This window comes from Hordeum vulgare, chromosome 2H, assembly GCF_904849725.1.
Source record: "Hordeum vulgare subsp. vulgare chromosome 2H, MorexV3_pseudomolecules_assembly, whole genome shotgun sequence".
NCBI classification, from domain to species: domain Eukaryota; kingdom Viridiplantae; phylum Streptophyta; class Magnoliopsida; order Poales; family Poaceae; genus Hordeum; species Hordeum vulgare.
Window position 1 is genome coordinate 577,837,112 of NC_058519.1, and position 13,564 is coordinate 577,850,675.

The 13,564-nt window shown below is 45.8% G+C and overlaps 39 non-coding genes and 1 pseudogene across 39 annotated transcripts; all 40 read left to right on the top strand.

Annotated features, from left to right (window-relative positions):
* Positions 1–153: 153 nt before the first annotated feature.
* LOC123434837 lies at positions 154–272 on the top strand. The gene has a single exon (XR_006626108.1). It is a non-coding gene; the product is annotated as a 5S ribosomal RNA (ribosomal RNA).
* Positions 273–466: 194 nt separating this feature from the next.
* On the top strand, positions 467–585 carry LOC123435266. The gene has a single exon (XR_006626522.1). It is a non-coding gene; the product is annotated as a 5S ribosomal RNA (ribosomal RNA).
* A 194-nt stretch (positions 586–779) lies between these two features.
* On the top strand, positions 780–898 carry LOC123437919. The gene has a single exon (XR_006629081.1). It is a non-coding gene; the product is annotated as a 5S ribosomal RNA (ribosomal RNA).
* A 196-nt stretch (positions 899–1,094) lies between these two features.
* LOC123438329 lies at positions 1,095–1,213 on the top strand. Its single transcript, XR_006629478.1, has one exon. It is a non-coding gene; the product is annotated as a 5S ribosomal RNA (ribosomal RNA).
* Positions 1,214–1,431: 218 nt separating this feature from the next.
* Positions 1,432–1,537, top strand: LOC123433433 (annotated as a pseudogene).
* Positions 1,538–1,716: 179 nt separating this feature from the next.
* On the top strand, positions 1,717–1,835 carry LOC123432705. The gene has a single exon (XR_006624277.1). It is a non-coding gene; the product is annotated as a 5S ribosomal RNA (ribosomal RNA).
* A 191-nt stretch (positions 1,836–2,026) lies between these two features.
* LOC123438635 lies at positions 2,027–2,144 on the top strand. The gene has a single exon (XR_006629768.1). It is a non-coding gene; the product is annotated as a 5S ribosomal RNA (ribosomal RNA).
* Positions 2,145–2,374: 230 nt separating this feature from the next.
* On the top strand, positions 2,375–2,493 carry LOC123436663. Its single transcript, XR_006627876.1, has one exon. It is a non-coding gene; the product is annotated as a 5S ribosomal RNA (ribosomal RNA).
* Positions 2,494–2,696: 203 nt separating this feature from the next.
* LOC123434838 lies at positions 2,697–2,815 on the top strand. The gene has a single exon (XR_006626109.1). It is a non-coding gene; the product is annotated as a 5S ribosomal RNA (ribosomal RNA).
* Positions 2,816–2,997: 182 nt separating this feature from the next.
* LOC123437235 lies at positions 2,998–3,116 on the top strand. The gene has a single exon (XR_006628427.1). It is a non-coding gene; the product is annotated as a 5S ribosomal RNA (ribosomal RNA).
* Positions 3,117–3,316: 200 nt separating this feature from the next.
* Positions 3,317–3,435, top strand: LOC123434839. The gene has a single exon (XR_006626110.1). It is a non-coding gene; the product is annotated as a 5S ribosomal RNA (ribosomal RNA).
* A 197-nt stretch (positions 3,436–3,632) lies between these two features.
* Positions 3,633–3,751, top strand: LOC123437789. Its single transcript, XR_006628958.1, has one exon. It is a non-coding gene; the product is annotated as a 5S ribosomal RNA (ribosomal RNA).
* A 200-nt stretch (positions 3,752–3,951) lies between these two features.
* Positions 3,952–4,070, top strand: LOC123434840. The gene has a single exon (XR_006626111.1). It is a non-coding gene; the product is annotated as a 5S ribosomal RNA (ribosomal RNA).
* A 197-nt stretch (positions 4,071–4,267) lies between these two features.
* On the top strand, positions 4,268–4,386 carry LOC123435642. Its single transcript, XR_006626887.1, has one exon. It is a non-coding gene; the product is annotated as a 5S ribosomal RNA (ribosomal RNA).
* A 200-nt stretch (positions 4,387–4,586) lies between these two features.
* Positions 4,587–4,705, top strand: LOC123437986. Its single transcript, XR_006629145.1, has one exon. It is a non-coding gene; the product is annotated as a 5S ribosomal RNA (ribosomal RNA).
* A 193-nt stretch (positions 4,706–4,898) lies between these two features.
* On the top strand, positions 4,899–5,017 carry LOC123438367. Its single transcript, XR_006629513.1, has one exon. It is a non-coding gene; the product is annotated as a 5S ribosomal RNA (ribosomal RNA).
* A 205-nt stretch (positions 5,018–5,222) lies between these two features.
* On the top strand, positions 5,223–5,341 carry LOC123432597. Its single transcript, XR_006624171.1, has one exon. It is a non-coding gene; the product is annotated as a 5S ribosomal RNA (ribosomal RNA).
* A 200-nt stretch (positions 5,342–5,541) lies between these two features.
* LOC123435590 lies at positions 5,542–5,660 on the top strand. Its single transcript, XR_006626835.1, has one exon. It is a non-coding gene; the product is annotated as a 5S ribosomal RNA (ribosomal RNA).
* A 230-nt stretch (positions 5,661–5,890) lies between these two features.
* LOC123432284 lies at positions 5,891–6,009 on the top strand. The gene has a single exon (XR_006623875.1). It is a non-coding gene; the product is annotated as a 5S ribosomal RNA (ribosomal RNA).
* Positions 6,010–6,208: 199 nt separating this feature from the next.
* On the top strand, positions 6,209–6,327 carry LOC123434842. The gene has a single exon (XR_006626113.1). It is a non-coding gene; the product is annotated as a 5S ribosomal RNA (ribosomal RNA).
* A 182-nt stretch (positions 6,328–6,509) lies between these two features.
* Positions 6,510–6,628, top strand: LOC123434843. The gene has a single exon (XR_006626114.1). It is a non-coding gene; the product is annotated as a 5S ribosomal RNA (ribosomal RNA).
* Positions 6,629–6,807: 179 nt separating this feature from the next.
* Positions 6,808–6,926, top strand: LOC123433146. The gene has a single exon (XR_006624692.1). It is a non-coding gene; the product is annotated as a 5S ribosomal RNA (ribosomal RNA).
* A 239-nt stretch (positions 6,927–7,165) lies between these two features.
* Positions 7,166–7,284, top strand: LOC123434844. Its single transcript, XR_006626115.1, has one exon. It is a non-coding gene; the product is annotated as a 5S ribosomal RNA (ribosomal RNA).
* A 179-nt stretch (positions 7,285–7,463) lies between these two features.
* Positions 7,464–7,581, top strand: LOC123431840. Its single transcript, XR_006623430.1, has one exon. It is a non-coding gene; the product is annotated as a 5S ribosomal RNA (ribosomal RNA).
* Positions 7,582–7,862: 281 nt separating this feature from the next.
* Positions 7,863–7,981, top strand: LOC123437377. The gene has a single exon (XR_006628561.1). It is a non-coding gene; the product is annotated as a 5S ribosomal RNA (ribosomal RNA).
* Positions 7,982–8,494: 513 nt separating this feature from the next.
* On the top strand, positions 8,495–8,613 carry LOC123438151. The gene has a single exon (XR_006629310.1). It is a non-coding gene; the product is annotated as a 5S ribosomal RNA (ribosomal RNA).
* A 182-nt stretch (positions 8,614–8,795) lies between these two features.
* On the top strand, positions 8,796–8,914 carry LOC123438069. Its single transcript, XR_006629231.1, has one exon. It is a non-coding gene; the product is annotated as a 5S ribosomal RNA (ribosomal RNA).
* Positions 8,915–9,096: 182 nt separating this feature from the next.
* Positions 9,097–9,215, top strand: LOC123434845. The gene has a single exon (XR_006626116.1). It is a non-coding gene; the product is annotated as a 5S ribosomal RNA (ribosomal RNA).
* A 203-nt stretch (positions 9,216–9,418) lies between these two features.
* LOC123434846 lies at positions 9,419–9,537 on the top strand. Its single transcript, XR_006626117.1, has one exon. It is a non-coding gene; the product is annotated as a 5S ribosomal RNA (ribosomal RNA).
* A 389-nt stretch (positions 9,538–9,926) lies between these two features.
* LOC123434847 lies at positions 9,927–10,045 on the top strand. Its single transcript, XR_006626118.1, has one exon. It is a non-coding gene; the product is annotated as a 5S ribosomal RNA (ribosomal RNA).
* A 203-nt stretch (positions 10,046–10,248) lies between these two features.
* On the top strand, positions 10,249–10,367 carry LOC123434848. The gene has a single exon (XR_006626119.1). It is a non-coding gene; the product is annotated as a 5S ribosomal RNA (ribosomal RNA).
* Positions 10,368–10,856: 489 nt separating this feature from the next.
* LOC123435725 lies at positions 10,857–10,975 on the top strand. Its single transcript, XR_006626975.1, has one exon. It is a non-coding gene; the product is annotated as a 5S ribosomal RNA (ribosomal RNA).
* Positions 10,976–11,157: 182 nt separating this feature from the next.
* Positions 11,158–11,276, top strand: LOC123438070. Its single transcript, XR_006629232.1, has one exon. It is a non-coding gene; the product is annotated as a 5S ribosomal RNA (ribosomal RNA).
* Positions 11,277–11,458: 182 nt separating this feature from the next.
* Positions 11,459–11,577, top strand: LOC123434849. Its single transcript, XR_006626120.1, has one exon. It is a non-coding gene; the product is annotated as a 5S ribosomal RNA (ribosomal RNA).
* A 197-nt stretch (positions 11,578–11,774) lies between these two features.
* LOC123434850 lies at positions 11,775–11,893 on the top strand. Its single transcript, XR_006626121.1, has one exon. It is a non-coding gene; the product is annotated as a 5S ribosomal RNA (ribosomal RNA).
* A 200-nt stretch (positions 11,894–12,093) lies between these two features.
* LOC123436137 lies at positions 12,094–12,212 on the top strand. Its single transcript, XR_006627371.1, has one exon. It is a non-coding gene; the product is annotated as a 5S ribosomal RNA (ribosomal RNA).
* Positions 12,213–12,522: 310 nt separating this feature from the next.
* Positions 12,523–12,641, top strand: LOC123438092. The gene has a single exon (XR_006629253.1). It is a non-coding gene; the product is annotated as a 5S ribosomal RNA (ribosomal RNA).
* Positions 12,642–12,823: 182 nt separating this feature from the next.
* LOC123438493 lies at positions 12,824–12,942 on the top strand. The gene has a single exon (XR_006629631.1). It is a non-coding gene; the product is annotated as a 5S ribosomal RNA (ribosomal RNA).
* A 179-nt stretch (positions 12,943–13,121) lies between these two features.
* On the top strand, positions 13,122–13,240 carry LOC123436705. Its single transcript, XR_006627918.1, has one exon. It is a non-coding gene; the product is annotated as a 5S ribosomal RNA (ribosomal RNA).
* Positions 13,241–13,422: 182 nt separating this feature from the next.
* On the top strand, positions 13,423–13,541 carry LOC123435267. Its single transcript, XR_006626523.1, has one exon. It is a non-coding gene; the product is annotated as a 5S ribosomal RNA (ribosomal RNA).
* Positions 13,542–13,564: the final 23 nt, after the last annotated feature.

Below are 13,564 nucleotides of genomic sequence, written 5' to 3' on the forward strand. Positions count from 1 at the left end.
GAGCGTGATCTATATGACCTCATTTTCTTATTTTTGACGATTACTGTGTGACTTTTCCCACCGCGCTTGACACCCAACGACTAGTAGTAGTAGTAGTAGTAGTAGTAGTAGTAGTAGGGGCAAGCATAAGGAACAAATAGATAGTTGCATGTCGGATGCGATCATACCAGCACTAAAGCACCGGATCCCATCAGAACTCCGAAGTTAAGCGTGCTTGGGCGAGAGTAGTACTAGGATGGGTGACCTCCTGGGAAGTCCTCGTGTTGCATTCCCCTTTTCAAATATATTTTTGCGCCACGTGACAAGGATGACGCGGGACCGTGATCTATATGACCTCATTTTCTTATTTTTGACGATTACTGTGTGACTTTTCCCACCGCGCTTGACACCCAACGACTAGTAGTAGTAGTAGTAGTAGTAGTAGTAGTAGGGGCAAGCATAAGGAACAAATAGATAGTTGCATGTCGGATGCGATCATACCAGCACTAAAGCACCGGATCCCATCAGAACTCCGAAGTTAAGCGTGCTTGGGCGAGAGTAGTACTAGGATGGGTGACCTCCTGGGAAGTCCTTGTGTTGCATTCCCCTTTTTAAATATATTTTTGCGCCACGTGACAAGGATGACGCGGGACCGTGATCTATATGACCTCATTTTCTTATTTTTGACGATTACTGTGTGACTTTTCCCACCGCGCTTGACACCCAACGACTAGTAGTATTAGTAGTAGCAGTAGTAGTAGTAGGGGCAAGCATAAGGAACAAATAGATAGTTGCATGTCGGATGCGATCATAACAGCACTAAAGCACCGGATCCCATCAGAACTCCGAAGTTAAGCGTGCTTGGGCGAGAGTAGTACTAGGATGGGTGACCTCCTGGGAAGTCCTCGTGTTGCATTCCCTTTTTAAATATATTTTTGCGCCACGTGACAAGGATGACGCGGGAGCGTGATCTATATGACCCCATTTTCTTATTTTTGACGATTACTGTGTGACTTTTGCCACCGCGCTTGACACTCAACGACTAGTAGTAGTAGTAGTAGTAGTAGTAGTAGTAGTAGGGGCAAGCATAAGGAACAAATAGATAGTTGCATGTCGGATGCGATCATACCAGCACTAAAGCACCGGATCCCATCAGAACTCCGAAGTTAAGCGTGCTTGGGCGAGAGTAGTACTAGGATGGGTGACCTCTTGGTAAGTCCTCGTGTTGCATTCCCCTTTTTAAATATATTTTTGCGCCACGTGACAAGGATGACGCGGGACCGTGATCTATATGACCTCATTTTCTTATTTTTGACGATTACTGTGTGACTTTTCCCACCGCGCTTGACACCCAACGACTAGTAGTAGTAGTAGTAGTAGTAGTAGTAGTAGTAGTAGTAGTAGTAGTAGTAGTAGGGGCAAGCATAAGGAACAAATAGATAGTTGCATGTTGGATGCGATCATACCAGCACTAAAGCACCGGATCCCATCAGAACTCCGAAGTTAAGCGTGCTTGGGCGAGAGTAGTACTAGGATGGGTGACCTCGTGTTGCATTCCCCTTTTTAAATATATTTTTGCGCCACGTGACAAGGATGACGCGGGACCGTGATCTATATGACCTCATTTTCTTATTTTTGACGATTACTGTGTGACTTTCCCCACCGCGCTTGACACCCAACCACTAGTAGTAGTAGTAGTAGGGGCAAGCATAAGGAACAAATAGATAGTTGCATGTCGGATGCGATCATACCAGCACTAAAGCACCATATCCCATCAGAACTCCGAAGTTAAGCGTGCTTGGGCGAGAGTAGTACTAGGATGGGTGACCTCCTGGGAAGTCCTCGTTTTGCATTCCCCTTTTTAAATATATTTTTGCGCCACGTGACAAGGATGACGCGGGAGCGTGATCTATATGACCTCATTTTCTTATTTTTGACGATTACTGTGTGACTTTTCCCACCGCGCTTGACACCCAACGACTAGTAGTAGTAGTAGTAGTAGTAGTAGTAGGGGCAAGCATAAGGAACAAATAGATAGTTTCATGTCGGATGCGATCATACCAGCACTAAAGCACCGGATCCCATCAGAACTCCGAAGTTAAGCGTGCTTGGGCGAGAGTAGTACTAGGATGGTGACCTCCTGGGAAGTCCTCGTGTTGCATTCCCCTTTTTAAATATATTTTTGCGCCACGTGACAAGGATGACGCGGGACCGTGATCCATATGACCTCATTTTCTTATTTTTGACGATTAGTGTGTGACTTTTCCCACCGCGCTTGACACCCAACGACTAGTAGTAGTAGTAGTAGTAGTAGTAGTAGTAGTAGTAGTAGTAGTAGTAGTAGTAGTAGTAGTAGTAGGGGCAAGCATAAGGAACAAATAGATAGTTGCATGTCGAATGCGATCATACCAGCACTAAAGCACCGGATCCCATCAGAACTCTGAAGTTAAGTGTGCTTGGGCGAGAGTAGTACTAGGATGGGTGACCTCCTGGGAAGTCCTCGTGTTGCATTCCCCTTTTTAAATATATTTTTGCGCCACGTCACAAGGATGACGCGGGAGCGTGATCTATATGACCTCATTTTCTTATTTTTGACGATTACTGTGTGACTTTTCCCACCGCGCTTGACACCCAACGACTAGTAGTAGTAGTAGTAGTAGTAGTAGTAGTAGTAGTAGTAGGGGCAAGCATAAGGAACAAATATATAGTTGCATGTCGGATGCGATCATACCAGCACTAAAGCACCGGATCCCATCAGAACTCCGAAGTTAAGCGTGCTTGGGCGAGAGTAGTACTAGGATGGGTGACCTCCTGGGAAGTCCTCGTGTTGCATTCCCCTTTTTAAATATATTTTTGCGCCACGTGACAAGGATGACGCGGGACCGTGATCTATATGACCTCATTTTCTTATTTTTGACGATTACTGTGTGACTTTTCCCACCGCGCTTGACACCCAACGACTAGTAGTAGTAGTAGTAGTAGGGGCAAGCATAAGGAACAAATAGATAGTTGCATGTCGGATGCGATCATACCAGCACTAAAGCACCGGATCCCATCAGAACTCCGAAGTTAAGCGTGCTTAGGCGAGAGTAGTACTAGGATGGGTGACCTCCTGGGAAGTCCTCGTGTTGCATTCCCCTTTTTAAATATATTTTTGCGCCACGTGACAAGGATGACGCGGGAACGTGATCTATATGACCTCATTTTCTTATTTTTGACGATTACTGTGTGACTTTTCCCACCGCGCTTGACACCCAACGACTAGTAGTAGTAGTAGTACTAGTAGTAGTAGTAGTAGTAGGGGCAAGCATAAGGAACAAATAGATAGTTGCATGTCGGATGCGATCATACCAGCACTAAAGCACCGGATCCCATCAGAACTCCGAAGTTAAGCGTGCTTGGGCGAGAGTAGTACTAGGATGGGTGACCTCCTGGGAAGTCCTCGTGTTGCATTCCCCTTTTTAAATATATTTTTGCGCCACGTGACAAGGATGACGCGGGAGCGTGATCTATATGACCTCATTTTCTTATTTTTGACGATTACTGTGTGACTTTTCCCACCGCGCTTGACACCCAACGACTAGTAGTAGTAGTAGTACTAGTACTAGTAGTAGTAGGGGCAAGCATAAGGAACAAATAGATAGTTGCATGTCGGATGCGATCATACCAGCACTAAAGCACCGGATCCCATTAGAACTCCGAAGTTAAGCGTGCTTAGGCGAGAGTAGTACTAGGATGGGTGACCTCCTGGGAAGTCCTCGTGTTGCATTCCCCTTTTTAAATATATTTTTGCGCCACGTGACAAGGATGACGCGGGAACGTGATCTATATGACCTCATTTTCTTATTTTTGACGATTACTGTGTGACTTTTCCCACCGCGCTTGACACCCAACGACTAGTAGTAGTAGTAGTACTAGTAGTAGTAGTAGTAGTAGGGGCAAGCATAAGGAACAAATAGATAGTTGCATGTCGGATGCGATCATACCAGCACTAAAGCACCGGATCCCATCAGAACTCCGAAGTTAAGCGTGCTTGGGCGAGAGTAGTACTAGGATGGGTGACCTCCTGGGAAGTCCTCGTGTTGCATTCCCCTTTTTAAATATATTTTTGCGCCACGTGACAAGGATGACGCGGGAGCGTGATCTATATGACCTCATTTTCTTATTTTTGACGATTACTGTGTGACTTTTCCCACCGCGCTTGACACCCAACGACTAGTAGTAGTAGTAGTACTAGTACTAGTAGTAGTAGGGGCAAGCATAAGGAACAAATAGATAGTTGCATGTTGGATGCGATCATACCAGCACTAAAGCACCGGATCCCATTAGAACTCCGAAGTTAAGTGTGCTTGGGCGAGAGTAGTACTAGGATGGGTGACCTCCTGGGAAGTCCTCGTGTTGCATTCCCCTTTTTAAATATATTTTTGCGCCACGTGACAAGGATGACGCGGGAGCGTGATCTATATGACCTCATTTTCTTATTTTTGACGATTACTATGTGACTTTTCCCACCGCGCTTGACACCCAACGACTAGTAGTAGTAGTAGTAGTAGTAGTAGTAGTAGTAGTAGGGGCAAGCATAAGGAACAAATAGATAGTTGCATGTCGGGTGCGATCATACCAGCACTAAAGCACCGGATCCCATCAGAACTCCGAAGTTAAGCGCGCTTGGGCGAGAGTAGTACTAGGATGGGTGACCTCCTGGGAAGTCCTCGTGTTGCATTCCCCTTTTTAAATATATTTTGCGCCACGTGACAAGGATGACGCGGGACCGTGATCTATATGACCTCATTTTCTTATTTTTGACGATTACTGTGTGACTTTTCCCACCGCGCTTGACACCCAACGACTAGTAGTAGTAGTAGTAGCAGTAGTAGTAGTAGGGGCAAGCATAAGGAACAAATAGATAGTTGCATGTCGGATGCGATCATACCAGCACTAAAGCACCGGATACCATCAGAACTCCGAAGTTAAGCGTGCTTGGGCGAGAGTAGTACTAGGATGGGTGACCTCCTGGGAAGTCCTCGTGTTGCATTCCCTTTTTAAATATATTTTTGCGCCACGTGACAAGGATGACGCGGGAGCGTGATCTATATGACCCCATTTTCTTATTTTTGACGATTACTGTGTGACTTTTGCCACCGCGCTTGACACCCAACGACTAGTAGTAGTAGTAGTAGTAGTAGTAGTAGTAGTAGTAGTAGTAGGGGCAAGCATAAGGAACAAATAGATAGTTGCATGTCGGATGCGATCATACCAGCACTAAAGCACCGGATCCCATCAGAACTCCGAAGTTAAGCGTGCTTGGGCCAGAGTAGTACTAGGATGGGTGACCTCTTGGGAAGTCCTCTTGTTGCATTCCCCTTTTTAAATATATTTTTGCGCCACGTGACAAGGATGACGCGGGACTGTGATCTATATGACCTCATTTTCTTATTTTTGACGATTACTGTGTGACTTTTCCCACCGCGCTTGACACCCAACGACTAGTAGTAGTAGTAGTAGTAGTAGTAGTAGTAGTAGTAGGGGCAAGCATAAGGAACAAATAGATAATTGCATGTCGGATGCGATCATACCAGCACTAAAGCACCGGATCCCATCAGAACTCCGAAGTTAAGCGTGCTTGGGCGAGAGTAGTACTAGGATGGGTGACCTCCTAGGAAGTCCTCGTGTTGCATTCCCCTTTTTAAATATATTTTTGCGCCACGTGACAAGGATGACGCGGGACCGTGATCTATATGACCTCATTTTCTTATTTTTGACGATTACTGTGTGACTTTTCCCACCGCGCTTGACACCCAACCACTAGTAGTAGTAGTAGTAGGGGCAAGCATAAGGAACAAATAGATAGTAGTAGTAGTAGTAGTAGTAGTAGGGGCAAGCATAAGGAACAAATAGATAGTTGCATGTTGGATGCGATCATACGAGCACTAAAGCACCGGATCCCATCAGAACTCCGAAGTTAAGCGTGCTTGGGTGAGAGTAGTACTAGGATGGGTGACCTCCTGGGAAGTCCTTGTGTTGCATTCCCCTTTTTAAATATATTTTTGCGCCACGTGACAAGGATGACGCGGGAGCGTGATCTATATGACCTCATTTTCTTATTTTTGACGATTACTGTGTGACTTTTCCCACCGCGCTTGACACCCAACGACTAGAGTAGTAGTAGTAGTAGTAGTAGTAGTAGTAGTAGGGGCAAGCATAAGGAACAAATAGATAGTTGCATGTCGGATGCGATCATACCAGCACTAAAGCACCGGATCCCATCAGAACTCCGAAGTTAAGCGTGCTTGGGCGAGAGTAGTACTAGGATGGGTGACCTCCTGGGAAGTCCTCGTGTTGCATTCCCCTTTTTAAATATATTTTTGCGCCACGTGACAAGGATGACGCGGGAGCGTGATCTATATGACCTCATTTTCTTATTTTTGACGATTACTGTGTGACTTTTCCCACCGCGCTTGACACCCAACGACTAGTAGTAGTAGTAGTAGTAGGGGCAAGCATAAGGAACAAATAGATAGTTGCATGTCGGATGCGATCATACCAGCACTAAAGCACCGGATCCCATCAGAACTCCGAAGTTAAGCGTGCTTGGGCGAGAGTAGTACTAGGATGGGTGACCTCCTGGGAAGTCCTCGTGTTGCATTCCCCTTTTTAAATATATTTTTGCGCCACGTGACAAGGATGACGCGGGAGCGTGATCTATATGACCTCATTTTCTTATTTTTGACGATTACTGTGTGACTTTTCCCACCGCGCTTGACACCCAACGACTAGTAGTAGTAGTAGTAGGGGCAAGCATAAGGAACAAATAGATAGTTGCATGTCGGATGCGATCATACCAGCACTAAAGCATCGGATCCCATCAGAACTCCGAAGTTAAGCGTGCTTCGGTGAGAGTAGTACTAGGATGGTTGACCTCCTGGGAAGTCCTCGTGTTGCATTCCCCTTTTTAAATATATTTTTGCGCCACGTGACAAGGATGACGCGGGACCGTGATCTATATGACCTCATTTTCTTATTTTTGACGATTACTGTGTGACTTTTCCCACCGCGCTTGACACCCAACGACTAGTAGTAGTAGTAGTAGTAGTAGTAGTAGTAGTAGTAGTACTAGTAGTAGTAGTAGTAGTAGTAGTAGTAGTAGTAGGGGCAAGCATAAGGAACAAATAGATAGTTGCATGTCGGATGCGATCATACCAGCACTAAAGCACCGGATCCCATCAGAACTCCGAAGTTAAGCGTGCTTGGGCGAGAGTAGTACTAGGATGGGTGACCTCCTGGGAAGTCCTCGTGTTGCATTCCCCTTTTTAAATATATTTTTGCGTCACGTGACAAGGATGACGCGGGAGCGTGATCTATATGACCTCATTTTCTTATTTTTGACGATTACTGTGTGACTTTTCCCACCGCGCTTGACACCCAACGACTAGTAGTAGTAGTAGTAGGGGCAAGCATAAGGAACAAATAGATAGTTGCATGTCGGATGCGATCATACCAGCACTAAAGCACCGGATCCATCAGAACTCCGAAGTTAAGCGTGCTTGGGCGAGAGTAGTACTAGGATGGGTGACCTCCTGGGAAGTCCTCGTGTTGCATTCCCCTTTTTAAATATATTTTTGCGCCACGTGACAAGGATGACGCGGGACCGTGATCTATATGACCTCATTTTCTTATTTTTGACGATTACTGTGTGACTTTTCCCACCGCGCTTGACACCCAACGACTAGTAGTAGTAGTAGTAGTAGTAGTAGTAGTAGTAGTAGTAGTAGTAGTAGTAGTAGTAGTAGTAGTAGTAGTAGTAGTAGTAGTAGTAGTAGTAGTAGTAGTAGTAGTAGTAGTAGTAGGGGCAAGCATAAGGAACAAATAGATAGTTGCATGTCGGATGCGATCATACCAGCACTAAAGCACCGGATCCCATCAGAACTCCGAAGTTAAGCGTGCTTGGGCGAGAGTAGTACTAGGATGGGTGACCTCCAAGGAAGTCCTCGTGTTGCATTCCCCTTTTTAAATATATTTTTGCGCCACGTGACAAGGATGACGCGGGAGCGTGATCGATATGACCTCATTTTCTTATTTTTGACGATTACTGTGTGACTTTTCCCACCGCGCTTGACACCCAACCACTAGTACTAGTAGTAGTAGTAGGGGCAAGCATAAGGAACAAATAGATAGTTGCATGTCGGATGCGATCATACCAGCACTAAAGCATCGGCGCTTGGGTGAGAGTAGTACTAGGATGGGTGACCTCCTGGGAAGTCCTCGTGTTGCATTCCCCTTTTTAAATATATTTTTGCGCCACGTGACAAGGATGACGCGGGACCGTGATCTATATGACCTCATTTTCTTATTTTTGACGATTACTGTGTGACTTTTCCCACCGCGCTTGACACCCAACGACTAGTAGTAGTAGTAGTAGTAGTAGTAGTAGTAGTAGTAGTAGTAGTAGTAGTAGTAGTAGTAGTAGTAGTAGTAGTAGGGGCAAGCATAAGGAACAAATAGATAGTTGCATGTCGGATGCGATCATACCAGCACTAAAGCACCGGATCCCATGAGAACTTCGAAGTTAAGCGTGCTTGGGCGAGAGTAGTACTAGGATGGGTGACCTCCTGGGAAGTCCTCGTGTTGCATTCCCCTTTTTAAATATATTTTTGCGTCACGTGACAAGGATGACGCGGGACCGTGATCTATATGACCTCATTTTCTTATTTTTGACAATTACTGTGTGACTTTTCCCACCGCGCTTGACACCCAACCACTAGTAGTAGTAGTAGTAGTAGGGGCAAGCATAAGGAACAAATAGATAGTTGCATGTCGGATGCGATCATACCAGCACTAAAGCACCGGATCCCATCAGAACTCCAAAGTTAAGCGTGCTTGGGCGGGAGTAGTACTAGGATGGGTGACCTCCTAGGAAGTCCTCGTGTTGCATTCCCCTTTTTAAATATATTTTTGCGCCACCTGACAAGGATGACGCGGGAGCGTGATCTATATGACCTCATTTTCTTATTTTTGACGATTACTGTGTGACTTTTCCCACCGCGCTTGACACCCAACGACTAGTAGTAGTAGTAGTAGTAGGGGCAAGCATAAGGAACAAATAGATAGTTGCATGTCGGATGCGATCATACCAGCACTAAAGCACCGGATCCCATCAGAACTCCGAAGTTAAGCGTGCTTGGGCGAGAGTAGTACTAGGATGGGTGACCTCCTGGGAAGTCCTCGTGTTGCATTCCCCTTTTTAAATATATTTTTGCGCCACGTGACAAGGATGACGCGGGAGCGTGATCTATATGACCTCATTTTCTTATTTTTGACGATTACTGTGTGACTTTTCCCACCGCGCTTGACACCCAACGACTAGTAGTAGTAGTAGTAGTAGTAGTAGTAGTAGTAGTAGTAGGGGCAAGCATAAGTAACAAATAGATAGTTGCATGTCGGATGCGATCATACCAGCACTAAAGCACCGGATCCCATCAGAACTCCGAAGTTAAGCGTGCTTGGGCGAGAGTAGTACTAGGATGGGTGACCTCCTGGGAAGTCCTCGTGTTGCATTCCCCTTTTTAAATATATTTTTGCGCCACGTGACAAGGATGACGCGGGAGCGTGATCTATATGACCTCATTTTCTTATTTTTGACGATTACTGTGTGACTTTTCCCACCGCGCTTGACACCCAACGACTAGTAGTAGTAGTAGTAGTAGTAGTAGTAGTAGTAGTAGTAGTAGTAAGTAGATAGTTGCATGCGATCAGCACTAAAGCACCGGAATCAGAACTCCGAAGTTAAGCGTAGAGTAGTACTAGCAAGTCCTCGTGTTGGCGCCACGTGACAAGGATGACGCGGGAGCGTGATCCCTCAGACGATTACTGTGTGAAAGTAGTAGTAGTAGTAGTAGTAGTAGTAGTAGTAGTAGTAGTAGTAAGGAACAAATAGATAGTTGCATGTTGGATGCGATCATACCAGCACTAAAGCACCGGATCCCATCAGAACTCCGAAGTTAAGCGTGCTTGGGCGAGAGTAGTACTAGGATGGGTGACCTCCTGGGAAGTCCTCGTGTTGCATTCCCCTTTTTAAATATATTTTTGCGCCACGTGACAAGGATGACGCGGGAGCGTGATCTATATGACCTCATTTTCTTATTTTTGACGATTACTGTGTGACTTTTCCCACCGCGCTTGACACCCAACGACTAGTAGTAGTAGTAGTAGTAGTAGTAGTAGTAGTAGTAGTAGGGGCAAGCATAAGGAACAAATAGATAGTTGCATGTCGGATGCGATCATACCAGCACTAAAGCACCGGATCCCATCAGAACTCCGAAGTTAAGCGTGCTTGGGCGAGAGTAGTACTAGGATGGGTGACCTCCTGGGAAGTCCTCGTGTTGCATTCCCCTTTTTAAATATATTTTTGCGCCACGTGACAAGGATGACGCGGGAGCGTGATCGATATGACCTCATTTTCTTATTTTTGACGATTACTGTGTGACTTTTCCCACCGCGCTTGACACCCAACCACTAGTACTAGTAGTAGTAGTAGGGGCAAGCATAAGGAACAAATAGATAGTTGCATGTCGGATGCGATCATACCAGCACTAAAGCATCGGCGCTTGGGTGAGAGTAGTACTAGGATGGGTGACCTCCTGGGAAGTCCTCGTGTTGCATTCCCCTTTTTAAATATATTTTTGCGCCACGTGACAAGGATGACGCGGGACCGTGATCTATATGACCTCATTTTCTTATTTTTGACGATTACTGTGTGACTTTTCCCACCGCGCTTGACACCCAACGACTAGTAGTAGTAGTAGTAGTAGTAGTAGTAGTAGTAGTAGTAGTAGTAGTAGTAGGGGCAAGCATAAGGAACAAATAGATAGTTGCATGTCGGATGCGATCATACCAGCACTAAAGCACCGGATCCCATGAGAACTCCGAAGTTAAGCGTGCTTGGGCGAGAGTAGTACTAGGATGGGTGACCTCCTGGGAAGTCCTCGTGTTGCATTCCCCTTTTTAAATATATTTTTGCGTCACGTGACAAGGATGACGCGGGACCGTGATCTATATGACCTCATTTTCTTATTTTTGACAATTACTGTGTGACTTTTCCCACCGCGCTTGACACCCAACCACTAGTAGTAGTAGTAGTAGTAGGGGCAAGCATAAGGAACAAATAGATAGTTGCATGTCGGATGCGATCATACCAGCACTAAAGCACCGGATCCCATCAGAACTCCAAAGTTAAGCGTGCTTGGGCGGGAGTAGTACTAGGATGGGTGACCTCCTAGGAAGTCCTCGTGTTGCATTCCCCTTTTTAAATATATTTTTGCGCCACCTGACAAGGATGACGCGGGAGCGTGATCTATATGACCTCATTTTCTTATTTTTGACGATTACTGTGTGACTTTTCCCACCGCGCTTGACACCCAACGACTAGTAGTAGTAGTAGTAGTAGGGGCAAGCATAAGGAACAAATAGATAGTTGCATGTCGGATGCGATCATACCAGCACTAAAGCACCGGATCCCATCAGAACTCCGAAGTTAAGCGTGCTTGGGCGAGAGTAGTACTAGGATGGGTGACCTCCTGGGAAGTCCTCGTGTTGCATTCCCCTTTTTAAATATATTTTTGCGCCACGTGACAAGGATGACGCGGGAGCGTGATCTATATGACCTCATTTTCTTATTTTTGACGATTACTGTGTGACTTTTCCCACCGCGCTTGACACCCAACGACTAGTAGTAGTAGTAGTAGTAGTAGTAGTAGTAGTAGGGGCAAGCATAAGGAACAAATAGATAGTTGCATGTCGGATGCGATCATACCAGCACTAAAGCACCGGATCCCATCAGAACTCCGAAGTTAAGCGTGCTTGGGCGAGAGTAGTACTAGGATGGGTGACCTCCTGGGAAGTCCTCGTGTTGCATTCCCCTTTTTAAATATATTTTTGCGCCACGTGACAAGGATGACGCGGGAGCGTGATCTATATGACCTCATTTTCTTATTTTTGACGATTACTGTGTGACTTTTCCCACCGCGCTTGACACCCAACGACTAGTAGTAGTAGTAGTAGTAGTAGTAGTAGTAGTAGTAGGAGCAAGCATAAGGAACAAATAGATAGTTGCATGTTGGATGCGATCATACCAGCACTAAAGCACCAGATCCCATCAGAACTCCGAAGTTAAGCGTGCTTGGGCGAGAGTAGTACTAGGATGGGTGACCTCCTGGGAAGTCCTCGTGTTGCATTCCCCTTTTTAAATATATTTTTGCGCCACGTGACAAGGATGACGCGGGAGCGTGATCTATATGACCTCATTTTCTTATTTTTGACGATTACTGTGTGACTTTTCCCACCGCGCTTGACACCCAACGACTAGTAGTAGTAGTAGTAGTAGTAGTAGTAGTAGTAGTAGTAGTAGGAGCAAGCATAAGGAACAAATAGATAGTTGCATGTTGGATGCGATCATACCAGCACTAAAGCACCAGATCCCATCAGAACTCCGAAGTTAAGCGTGCTTGGGCGAGAGTAGTACTAGGATGGGTGACCTCCTGGGAAGTTGGATGCGATCGTACCAGCACTAAAGCACCAGATCCCATCAGAACTCCGAAGTTAAGCGTGCTTGGGCGAGAGTAGTACTAGGATGGGTGACCTCCTGGGAAGTCCTCGTGTTGCATTCCCCTTTTTAAATATATTTTTGCGCCACGTGACAAGGATGACGCGGGAGCGTGATCTATATGACCTCATTTTCTTATTTTTGACGATTACTGTGTGACTTTTCCCACCGCGCTTGACACCCAACGACTAGTAGTAGTAGTAGTAGTAGGGGCAAGCATAAGGAACAAATAGATAGTTGCATGTCGGATGCGATCATACCAGCACTAAAGCACCGGATCCCATCAGAACTCCGAAGTTAAGCGTGCTTGGGCGAGAGTAGTACTAGGATGGGTGACCTCCTGGGAAGTCCTCCTGTTGCATTCCCCTTTTTAAATATATTTTTGCGCCACGTGACAAGGATGACGCGGGACCGTGATCTATATGACCTCATTTTCTTATTTTTGACAATTACTCTGTGACTTTTCCCACCGCGCTTGACAACCAACCACTAGTAGTAGTAGTACTAGGGGCAAGCATAAGGAACAAATAGATAGTTGCATGTCGGACGCGATCATACCAGCACTAAAGCACCGGATCCCATCAGAACTCCGAAGTTAAGCGTGCTTGGGCGAGAGTAGTACTAGGATGGGTGACCTCCTGGGAAGTCCTCGTGTTGCATTCCCCTTTTTAAATATGTTTTTGCGCCACCTGACAAGGATGACGCGGGAGCGTGATCTATATGACCTCATTTTCTTATTTTTGACGATTACTGTGTGACTTTTCCCACCGCGCTTGACACCCAACGACTAGTAGTAGTAGTAGTAGTAGGGGCAAGCATAAGGAACAAATAGATAGTTACATGTCGGATGCGATCATACCAGCACTAAAGCACCGGATCCCATCAGAACTCCGAAGTTAAGCGTGCTTGGGCGAGAGTAGTACTAGGATGGGTGACCTCCTGGGAAGTCCTTGTGTTGCATTCCCCTTTTTAAATATATTTTTGCGC